This window comes from Oncorhynchus mykiss, chromosome 10 (assembly GCF_057628025.1).
Source record: "Oncorhynchus mykiss isolate SJ-2025 chromosome 10, ASM5762802v1, whole genome shotgun sequence".
NCBI classification, from domain to species: domain Eukaryota; kingdom Metazoa; phylum Chordata; class Actinopteri; order Salmoniformes; family Salmonidae; genus Oncorhynchus; species Oncorhynchus mykiss.
Window position 1 is genome coordinate 4210001 of NC_143031.1, and position 12500 is coordinate 4222500.

Sequence of the window (12500 nt, forward strand, 5' to 3'; positions counted from 1 at the left end):
AGGAGGCATACATCACACACACACACACACACACACACACACACACACACACACACACACACACACACACACACACACACACACACACACACACACACACACACACACACACACACACACATACACCAAGAACAGATATTTTACACCCTTGGAGCACCAGAACAACCCAGAGCCGTGACCTAAAGCCTTAAAGTCTGGAGCAGAGAAACAACCGGGGTGACCAGGGTCTGAAACATCAGAGTCTCTGTGTCAATGCGTCCATGAATTGATCTGGACACTATAACACAATCATACATTAACACTTTACCAGCTAAAGGACACATCGCAAAAACTCTCCCTGTCATAACTGGTTAAAACCTACCACACAGGAGAACTAGATAAACTCCTACCTCCCAGGAGAACAACTAGATAAACCCCTACCATCCAGGAGAACAACTAGATAAACCCCTACCACCCAGGAGAACAACTAGATAAACATCTACCACCCAGGAGAACAACTAGATAAACCCCTACCACCCAGGAGAACAACTAGATAAACCCCTACCACCCAGGAGAACTAGATAAACCCCTACCACCCAGGATAACTAGATAAACCCCTACCACCCAGAACAACTAGATAAACCCCTACCTCCCAGGAGAACTAGATAAACTCCTACCACCCAGGACAACTAGATAAACCCCTACCACCCAGGACAACTAGATAAACCCCTACCACACAGGAGAACTAGATAAACTCCTACCACCCAGAACAACTAGATAAATCCTACCACCCAGGAGAACTAGATAAACCCCTACCACCCAGGATAACTAGATAAACCCCTACCGCCCAGGAGAACTAGATAAACCCCTACCTCCCAGGAGAACAACTAGATAAACCCCTACCACCCAGGATAACTAGATAAACCCCTACCACCCAGGAGAACTAGATAAACCCCTACCTCCCAGAAGAACTAGATAAACCCCTACCACCCAGGAAAACAACTAGATAAACCCCTACCACCCAGGATAACAACTAGATAAACCCCTACCACCCAGGAGAACAACTAGATAAACCCCTACCTCCCAGGAGAACTAGATAAACCCCTACCACCCAGGATAACTAGATAAACCCCTACCACCCAGGATAACGAGATAAACCCCTACCACCCAGGAGAACTAGATAAACCCCTACCACCCAGGATAACTAAATAAACCCCTACCTCCCAGGAGAACAACTAGATAAACCTCTACCTCCCAGAACAACTAGAATAACCCCTACCTCCCAGAACAACTAGATAAACCCCTACCACCCAGGAGAACTAGATAAACACCTACCACCCAGGACAACTAGATAAATCCCTACCACCCAGGAGAACTAGATAAACCCCTACCTCCCAGGAGAACAACTAGATAAACCCCTACCACCCAGAACAACTAGATAAATCCCTACCACCCAGGAGAACTAGATAAACCCCTACCACCCAGGAGAACTAGATAAACACCTACCACCCAGGACAACTAGATAAACCCCTACCACCCAGGAGAACTAGATAAACCCCTACCACCCAGGAGAACTAGATAAACCCCTACCTCCCAGGAGAACAACTAGATAAACCTCTACCTCCCAGAACAACTAGAATAACCCCTACCTCCCAGAACAACTAGATAAACCCCTACCACCCAGGATAACTAGATAAACCCCTACCACCCAGGACAACTAGATAAATCCCTACCACCCAGGAGAACTAGATAAACCCCTACCACCCAGGAGAACAACTAGATAAACCCCTACCACCCAGGACAATTAGATAAACCCCTACCACCCAGGACAACTAGATAAACCCCTACCACCCAGGACAACTAGATAAATCCCTACCACCCAGGATAACTAGATAAACCCCTACCACCCAGGAGAACAACTAGATAAACCCCTACCACCCAGGAGAACAACTAGATAAACCCCTACCACCCAGGACAACTAGATAAACCCCTACCACCCAGGACAACTAGATAAACCCCTACCACCCAGGAGAACTAGTTAAACCCCTACCACCCAGGAGAACAACTAGATAAACCCCTACCACCCAGGAGAACTAGATAAACCCCTACCACCCAGGAGAACTAGATAAACCCCATACCACCCAGGATAACAACTAGATAAACCCCTACCACCCAGGAGAACAACTAGATAAACCCCTACCACCCAGGATAACAACTAGATAAACCCCTACCACCCAGGATAACAACTAGATAAACCCCTACCTCCCAGTAGAACAACTAGATAAACCCCTACCACCCAGGAAAACAACTAGATAAACCCCTACCACCCAGGAGAACTAGATAAACCCCTACCACCCAGAAGAGGGATTAGAGAGGAGGTTCGCAGGTCAAGCCTACCTGGGATTCTCCCTGAGATGACTCAGCTACAGCCAATCAAAACTCAATGTGTGTGTGTGTGTGTGTGTGTGTGTGTGTGTGCGTGTGTGTGTGTGCGTGTGTGTGTGTGTGTGTGTGTGTGTGTGTGTGTGTGTGTGTGTGTGTGTGTGTGTGTGTGTGTGTGTGTGTGTGTGTGTGTGTGTGTGTGTGTGTGTGCGTGTGTGTGTGTGTGTGTGTGTGTGTGTGTGTGTGTATGTGTGTGTGTGTGTGTGTGTGTGTGTGCCTCTGACCAAACACACAGCTAAGTATGGGTGTCTACCGGGAGAGGAATTTTATCCCGTAACGTTTACAGAGCACGGGATTTGGAGGGATTATCTTAAATTGACATGACGGCTGGAATAAATATAATAAATAAATAAATCTCATGTGAAGGTTAGAAAACGTTGTGTTCCCATCCAAAATGGCAGCCATAGGCATTGTACTACACTAGACCAGAGCCCTTCACTACATTAGACCAGAGCCCTTCACTACACTAGACCAGAGCCCTTCACTACACTAGACCAGAGCCATTCACTACACTAGACCAGAGCCATTCACTACATTAGACCAGAGCCCTTCACTACACTAGACCAGAGCCCTTCACTACATTAGACCAGAGTCCTTCACTACACTAGACCAGAGCCCTTCACTACATTAGACCAGAGCCCTTCACTACTTTAGACCAGAGCCCTTCACTACATTAGACCAGAGCCATTCACTACACTAGACCAGAGCCCTTCACTACATTAGACCAGAGCCCTTCACTACATTAGACCAGAGCCCTTCACTACACTAGACCAGAGCCCTTCACTACTTTAGACCAGAGCCCTTCACTACGTTAGACCAGAGCCCTTCACTATATTAGACCAGAGCCATTCACTACATTAGACCAGAGCCCTTCACTACACTAGACCAGAGCCCTTCACAACTTTAGACCAGAGCCCTTCACTACATTAGACCAGAGCCATTCACTACACTAGACCAGAGCCCTTCACTACATTAGACCATAGCCCTTCACTACACTAGACCAGAGCCCTTCACTACACTAGACCAGAGCCCTTCACTACATTAGACCAGAGCCCTTCACTACACTAGACCAGAGCCCTTCACTACATTAGACCAGAGCCCTTCACTATATTAGACCAGAGCCATTCACTACATTAGACCAGAGCCCTTCACTACATTAGACCAGAGCCCTTCACTACTTTAGACCAGAGCCCTTCACTACATTAGACCAGAGCCATTCACTACACTAGACCAGAGCCCTTCACTACTTTAGACCAGAGCCCTTCATTACACTAGACCAGAGCCCTTCACTACATTAGACCAGAGCCCTTCACTACATTAGACCAGAGCCCTTCACTACATTAGACCAGAGCCCTTCACTACACTAGACCAGAGCCCTTCACTACATTAGACCAGAGCCCTTCACTACACTAGACCAGAGCCCTTCACTACACTAGACCAGAGCCCTTCACGACTTTAGACCAGATCCCTTCACTACATTAGACCAGAGCCCTTCACTACATTAGACCATAGCCCTTCACTACATTAGACCAGAGTCCTTCATTACACTAGACCAGAGCCCTTCACTACATTAGACCAGAGCCCTTCACTACATTAGACCAGAGCCCTTCACTACACTAGACCAGAGCCCTTCACTACATTAGACCAGAGCCCTTCACTACACTAGACCAGAGCCCTTCACTACACTAGACCAGAGCCCTTCACTACTTTAGACCAGAGCCATTCACTACATTAGACCAGAGCCCTTCACTACACTAGACCAGAGCCATTCACTACACTAGACCAGAGCCCTTCACTACTTTTAAACAGAGCGACATGCGAGGTGGGACAACCACAGCTTTCCTGGAGTGCACTGCAGTTGACGTTGCGCCTTTCACAGTTCACTCTGTATGCAAAATTGTCTATCGGGATCCGGTGCTGAACCACTCAAAGTCCCCTTAATAGACTTAACGACGACCAGAAAGAAAATTTTAAATGTAAACTGAGCCTTCAGATGTGTCTGGTTATTGATTAGTTCAGTATGGTTCAGATCATGATTCATCAACAGAATGTTCCAGAACGCTGAGGTCATTGGAGAGAGCCACTGGTTTAGAAGGTTTATATCCCTCTGTGTGAGTCAATGTCTGAGAACACTGTTCAGTATTCAAGGTGGCTATTGGTTCACTTGCCCTCTGACCTTCATGGCTGAGCCCTGTGATAGGGTCAAAACATGACTGACAGGTGGCTTTGACACAGAGGGACCGGACGAGGACTCTACAGTGACTCTGGAGATGGAGTTGACAGAGAAGGGAGAGAGAAATAGAGAGAGGAGGGGGTGAGTGAAGAGGGAAGAGAGGAAGAGATAGATACAGGGAGAGAGAGAGACAGAGAGAGAGAGAAAGAAAGACAGAGAAAGAGAGAGTTCAGGGGTTCGCTCACCAACTAAGAATTCACAAAATGGGACAAACACCAAATTGAAACTCTGCATGCAGAATTCAGCAAAAACATCCTCCGTGTACAACGTAAAACACTGAATAATGCATGCAGAGGAGAATTAGGCCGATAAACGCTAATTCTCAAAATCCAGAGAAAGAACAGTTAAATTCTACAACCACTTTCACTGGAAGTCTACAAAGCCTTTATGCAGTGGAGGTGATCTCTGCCTCTGGAGAAGGTTAGGTACACTGTGCATGGGTCCCGACTGAAGTTTCAACTTAACCTGGTCCCCATTGATACAATACTTGGAGAGCCGGTCTTTTAGTGTAACTTGCATAGATTGGTAAGCAGTCATGTCTGTTCTAGTGGCCATTTGTGCTGAGAAATCATTTTTATTTAACTTTTTTGTCCATTGTTTTTGTTTCTTTAAAAAAAAAAGTTTTTCTTTCCTATTTAACTTACTTTTATAGATGCCTTGGTGGGTGGGTAGTTTGGAGGGAGGGAGGGAGAATGAGGAGTTAGTGTCCAGTTTCTTGAAAGTGGCAGCTCTAGCCTTTAGCTCAGTGCGGATGTTTCCTGTAATTCATGGCTTCTGGTTGGGGTATGTACGGTCACTGTGGGGACGACATCGTCGATCCACTTATTGATGAAGCCGGTGACTGAGGTGGTGTACTCTTCAATGCCATTGGATGAATCCCAGAACATATTCCAGTCTGTGCTAGAAAAACAGTCCTGTAGTGTAGCATCCATGTCATCTGACCACTTCCGTATTGAAGCGAGTCACCAGTTCTCCTCCACTCTGAAGTTGCTATGATACCAGTTCTCCTCCACTCAGAAGTTGCTATGATACCAGTTCTCCTCCACTCTGAAGTTGCTATGATACCAGTTCTCCTCCACTCTGAAGTTGCTATGATACCAGTTCTCCTCCACTCTGAAGTTGCTATGATACCAGTTCTCCTCCAATCAGAAGTTGCTATGATACCAGCTCTCCTCCACTCTGAAGTTGCTATGATACCAGTTCTCCTCCACTCTGAAGTTGCTATGATACCAGTTCTCCTCCACTCTGAAGTTGCTATGATACCAGTTCTCCTCCAATCAGAAGTTGCTATGATACCAGCTCTCCTCCACTCTGAAGTTGCTATGATACCAGTTCTCCTCCACTCTGAAGTTGCTATGATACCAGTTATCCTTCACTCTGAAGTTGCTATGATACCAGCTTTGCTCCACTCTGAAGTTGCTATGATACCAGCTCTCCTCCACTCTGAAGTTGCTATGATACCAGTTCTCCTCCACTCTGAAGTTTCTATGATACCAGCTCTGCTCCACTCTGAAGTTGCTATGATACCAGCTCTGCTCCACTCTGAAGTTGCTATGATACCAGTTCTCCTTCACTCTGAAGTTGCTATGATACCAGTTCTCCTCCACTCAGAAGTTGCTATGATACCAGCTCTCCTCCACTCTATGTTCAGTGTTGTGTGTTTTATTCAGAAGTATACATGCACTTCTGAATATATAAAATTCATGTAAACACAGCCAACTCTATGTCCATCTGCCACCATAGCAACGCAGGGAGAGAGAGGGATGGAGGGATGGATGGAGAGGTGGAGAGGAGGAGAGGAGGAGAGGTTCTAAACGTAGGTTTATTGTGTTTTCAATCGTCTGCTAATAAAATACAGAGAAATATGCAGGAAGTGGGGAGATGTATGTGTGTGTGTGTGTGTGTGTGTGTGTGTGTGTGTGTGTGTGTGTGTGTGTGTGTTTGTGTGTGTGTGTGTGTGAGCTGTGGATCAGAGTAGAAGGAGGAAGCTCCTCACTCTCCTGCCAGGGGGAAATAAATCACCAACAAGCTATCATGGTCCAAACACACTAAGACAACACATTTCCCCCCTCAGGAGACTGAAAAGATTTGGCATGGGTCCTCAGATCCTCAAAAGGATAATTATACAGCTGCACCATCGAGAGCATCCTGACCGGTTGCATCACTGCCTGGTATGGCAACTGCTCGGCATCTGACCGTAAGCCACTACAGAGGGTAGTGCGTACTGCCCCGTACATCACTGGGGCCAAGCTTCTTGCCATCCAGGACCTCTATACCAGGCGGTGTCACCCAAGTCATAGACTGTTTTCTCTGCTACCGCTTGGTGTGTTAACTGCTGACTTTCAGGATTGATGACCTTTTACTGCAGTGAGCTGAATCAGGTTCACACAGAGAATGTTTCTTGGTCGTCTTAAACAAAATCTACTTTGTAACAGAAGTATCCACCTCACACACATGGTTCTGGGCTTAAAAAGAAGAAGACAACTGTACCATGTCAGATATATAGAGTTGAAATGTTGAGTTTGCATCTAGTATTAAACTTTATATCCATCACAGAAGACTGAAATGTAACAAGCTTTTTGGCTGCATTTTTTTTATTTACGTTTATTAATTGTAAAATTATGAACATTTGAATAACATTCCACCCATGAGGTCACTAGGTCATTTTTTTTTTCAATTTGTGAGTGTTGTTGTTTTTTGTAAACAGCGGCTGTATGGGAGGGGGAGTGGTTTCTCTTCTCCTAGGCAATCAGCAATTACTACCGGGAGGTGTGTTCTTCATCTTCGCAAGCCAATCAGCAATTACTACCGGGAGGTGTGTTCTTCATCTTCGCAAGCCAATCAGCAATCAGTAATAGTACTTCAGTCTCCCCTGTTTTCTCGGCTGCAGCTGTAAGCGGCGGTCTCATCACCAAAACTAAGACCGTCACCAAAACAAAGACCGTCACCAAAACAAAGACTGTCACCAAAACAAAGACCGTCACCAAAACTAAGACCGTCACCAAAACTAAGACCGTCACCAAAACGAAGACCGTCACCAAAAACAAAGAAGGTTCCAGTTGTTCTGCAGATTTATGAGAGGATCCAGTCTCTCACTTGAGTATCTTACCTAGTTATTTACATTATCTCATTTTGCTCTTTTATAGCTTTGTCAATTATGTGTTTGTTTTCTATACTTGTTTGCTTCTCTCCCTGTGAGCTTTACAGACTCTCCCTGTCCCTTGGTTGCAAACCCCTTCTAATTTAGTGTACCCTGCGCGCAAAACACATGTGGAATTCTCTGGCAGCGTTTGGGACTGCCAAGTTCATCTTGACATTTTGGCCATGATGGAGACATGGATCACTCCAGAGAACATTGCTACTCCAGCTGCTCTGTCCTCATCTGACTGTATTTTCTCTCATAGTCCGAGATCATCTGGTCGTCACGGTGATGGCATAGGGCTACTCATGCCTCCAAAGTGGAGACTCTTTTCTCCCTCTCTCTCACCTGTCCATCTCCTCATTTGAATTCCGTGGCGTCACTGTCACTTGTCCACTCAAGCGTAACATTGTTGTCATCTATCTCCCACCAGGTGCCCTTAGAGTTCCTCAATGACACCTTGATAAGCTCATTTACTGATGATGGCTCACCTTTACAACTTCAACCTCCTGACGTATGCCTTCCATTTCTTTCTTTCTTTCCAACTCTCTCTTTCCCACCTCCTTGACACTTTTTGGACCGTGAACCATCAGATCCTCCTCTCCACCCTCTCAGGGCTGGGCGTCTCAGTCTCTGCACACTCTTGGATTGCATCCTCCCTGCGGATGAAACTCACTACTTTTCTACTTTCCCCCTTCTGATGCCCAGGTGGCGGCACACATCTCTGCGTGCCTGGCAGATATCTCAGTTTGAATATCGGCCCACCACCTCTAGCTCAACCTCCACAAGATAGAGCTGCTCTTCCTCCCGGGGAATGCCTGCCCACTTAAAGACCTCACCATCATGGTTGACAACTCCACGTCACCCACCCAGAGTACAAATACCCTTGGCGTGACCCTGGACAACACCCTGTCGTTCTCTGCAAACATCAAAGCTTATCCTACAGGTTTATGCTCTACAACATCCGTAGAGTAAAACCCTACCTTCCACAGGAAGTGGCACAAGTTCTAATCCAGGCACTTGTCATCTCCCATCTGGACCACTGCAAATGTCTGTTGGCTAGGCTAATAAGTCAGAGCAAACTTAGCTAGCTATACTGCCTAATTCTAGTGATGGTGTAGTCCTAAATCAGCACGTTTGTGCAACAGTATCTTCTAAATCAAAGAGGAATAGGAGAAGCATGAATATGTTAGTGACATGAAGTAGCTAAGAAAACATTTAATGTAGCCAAAGATCATAGGGTCCCCTAGGAAAACACTGACCAACACTTTGGTTCCTACCGTGTCACAATAACTCCTCCCTGACATTTTGATTGGTTGTCATGTGAAACAAAACTGAATTCAAAGAGCCCACTATTATTTATATTTGAACTATAGAATTAGAACAGTCATTATATTTCCATGATTCCAACAGTTCACCCAAGTGTTTTGATCTATATCACAAGTCAAATCGCAATTTCAACATATTGTTTAAAATAAAGCCTAGCTTTTTTGCCCATATCCTGCAGTCCTATGTGGCAGTGTGGAAATTATGTAAAATAAAAAAATTCAGAAATGTATAAAAATGCAGAACACTTTATGTTATATATTATTATTATATTATTATATATGATTATTATATTATTATTATTATTATTATTATTATATTATTATCATATTATTATATTATTATTATTATTATTATTATTATTATTATTATATTATTATACATTATTATTATATTATTATTATATTATTATACATTATTATTATATTATTATTATTATATTATTATATTATTATACATTATTATTATATTATTATTATTATATTATTATATTATTATACATTATTATTATATTATTATTATTATATTATTATATTATTATACATTATTATTATATTATTATACATTATTATTATATTATTATTATTATATTATTATATTATTATACATTATTATTATATTATTATTATTATATTATTATATTATTATTATTATATTATTATATTATTATACATTATTATTATATTATTATTATTATATTATTATATTATTATACATTATTATTATATTATTATTATTATTATTATTATATTATTATACATTATTATTATATTATTATTATATTATTATACATTATTATTATATTATTATTATTATATTATTATATTATTATACATTATTATTATATTATTATTATTATATTATTATATTATTATCATATTATTATTATATTATTATTATATTATTATTATTATTATTATTATATTATTATATATTATTATTATATTATTATTATACATTATTATTATATTATTATTATATTATTATTATATTATTATTATATTATTATATATTATTATTATATTATTATACATTATTATTATATTATTATTATACATTATTATTATATTATTATTATTATATTATTATATTATTATACATTATTATTATATTATTATTATTATATTATTATATTATTATTATATTATTATATTATTATATTATTATTATTATATTATTATATTATTATCATATTATTATTATATTATTATTATATTATTATTATATATTATTATTATATTATTATACATTATTATTATATTATTATTATTATATTATTATATTATTATACATTATTATTATATTATTATTATTATATTATTATATTATTATCATATTATTATTATATTATTATTATATTATTATTATATATTATTATTATATTATTATCATATTATTATTATATATTATTATTATATTAAATTATTATTATTAATAATTATTACATTATTATTTATTATTATTATTATTACTATATTATTATTATATTTTAATATTTAATATATTATACTATTATATATTTTTTTCAATTTTCGTCTAAATGACATACCCAAATCTAACTGCCTGTAGCTCAGGCCCTGACGCAAGGATATTCATATTCTTGATACCATTTGAAAGGAAACACTTTGAAGTTTGTGGAAATGTGAATTGAATGTAGGAGAACATAACACAATAGATCTGGTGGAAGAAAATACAAAGAAAAAAAAACAACCAGTCTTTTTCTACCACCATCTTTGAAATGCAAGAGAAAGGTTGTAGTTATCGCTGGTCAATCTGGTTGTCATTCTGATACACTGTTGCCATCTTGTGGACACTAAGTCTCAAAAATGAGACTTTTAGTGTGAAGTCCCCAGGTACATTACATTCATACATCACGCAAAAACATAAAATACTGTCATACCATCCAAAATAAGAAAAAATACCGTGATGTGATATTTTGGCCACATCGCCCAGACCTAATCTACGCGCTCTCGTCAATTCACCTTTTCCATTCGCTTATGGACTTCAGTGCTCAACACAACAGCTACAGTGGGGCAAAAAAAGTATTTAGTCAGCCACCAATTGTGCAAGTCCTCCCACTTAAAAAGATGAGAGAGGCCTGTAATTTTCATCATAGGTACACTTCAACTATGACAGACAAAATGAGAAGAAAAAAAATGGACCAACCCAACCCAGGAAGCCCATCAAGCACACACGTTTTTACTGTGGATATAGATACTGTTGTACCTGTTTCCTCCAGCATCTTCACAAGGTCCTTTGCTGTTGTTCTGGGATTGATTTGCACTTTTCGCACCAAAGTACGTTAATCTCTAGGAGACTGAAAGAGTCTCCTTCCTGAGTGGTATGACGGCTGCGTTGTCCCATGGTGTTTATACTTGCGTACTATTGTTTGTACAGATGAACGTGGTACATTCAGGCGTTTGGAAATTGCTCCCAAGGATGATCCAGACTCGTGGAGGTCTGCAGCTTTTTTTCTGAGGTCTTGGCTGATTTCTTTAGATTTTCCCATGATGTCAAGCAAAGAGGCACTGAGTTTGAAGGTAGGCCTTGAAATGCATCCACAGGTACACCTCCAAATGACTCAAATGATGTCAATTAGCCTATCAGAAGTTTCTAAAGCCATGACATCGTTTTCTGGAATTTTCCAGGCTGTTTAAAGGCACAGTCAACTTAGTGTATGTAAACTTCTGACCCACTGGAATTGTGATACAGTGAATTATAAGTGAAATAATCTGTCTGTAAACAATTGTTGGAAAAATGACTTGTGTCATGCACAAAGTAGATGTCCTAAATGACTTGCCAAAAGTATAGTTCGTTAACAAGAAATGTGTGGAGTGGTTGAAAAACGAGTCGCTAACCATGTGATTGGTTCCCTTGGTGCCATCAATGCTAAGAATAAATCTAACGCTTTTTAAAATCAGCATTTTTAGAGAGCGATGAACTAAAATGGTACCAACTGATAATTCAACCTGAACGTAACAAACTCATCACTTTTTAAATGCAATTTTGGGTCAGATCCCTACTCACTGTATGTACAAGCAATATCAACGCTCTTCTGCTAAATTTACACGTGGAGTGACCCTTCTCGCTATTGAGACGGGAAGATACACAAACACTCTGTGTGTGTCTGTGTCTGTGTCTGTGTGTGTGTGTGTGTGTATGTGTGTGTGTGTGTCTGTGTGTGTCTGTGTTTGTGTGTGTGTGTGTGTGTGTGTGTGTGTGTGTGTTTGTGTCTGTGTGTGTCTGTGTGTGTGTGTGTGTGTGTGTGTGTCTGTGTGTGTGTGTGTGTGTGTGTGTGTGTATGTGTGTGTGTGTGTGTGTGTGTGTGTGTGTGTGTGTGTGTGAGTCCAGTTTTACCCCAGATAAACACCCACTAAAGGA

General features: G+C 40.5%; 1 pseudogene across 1 annotated transcript in view; it reads right to left on the reverse strand.

Moving 5' to 3' along the window:
* Window positions 1–12500, reverse strand: part of LOC110534823 (stAR-related lipid transfer protein 13-like) — a 91316-nt pseudogene that overhangs the window by 74604 nt on the left and 4212 nt on the right. The window lies entirely within an intron of this gene.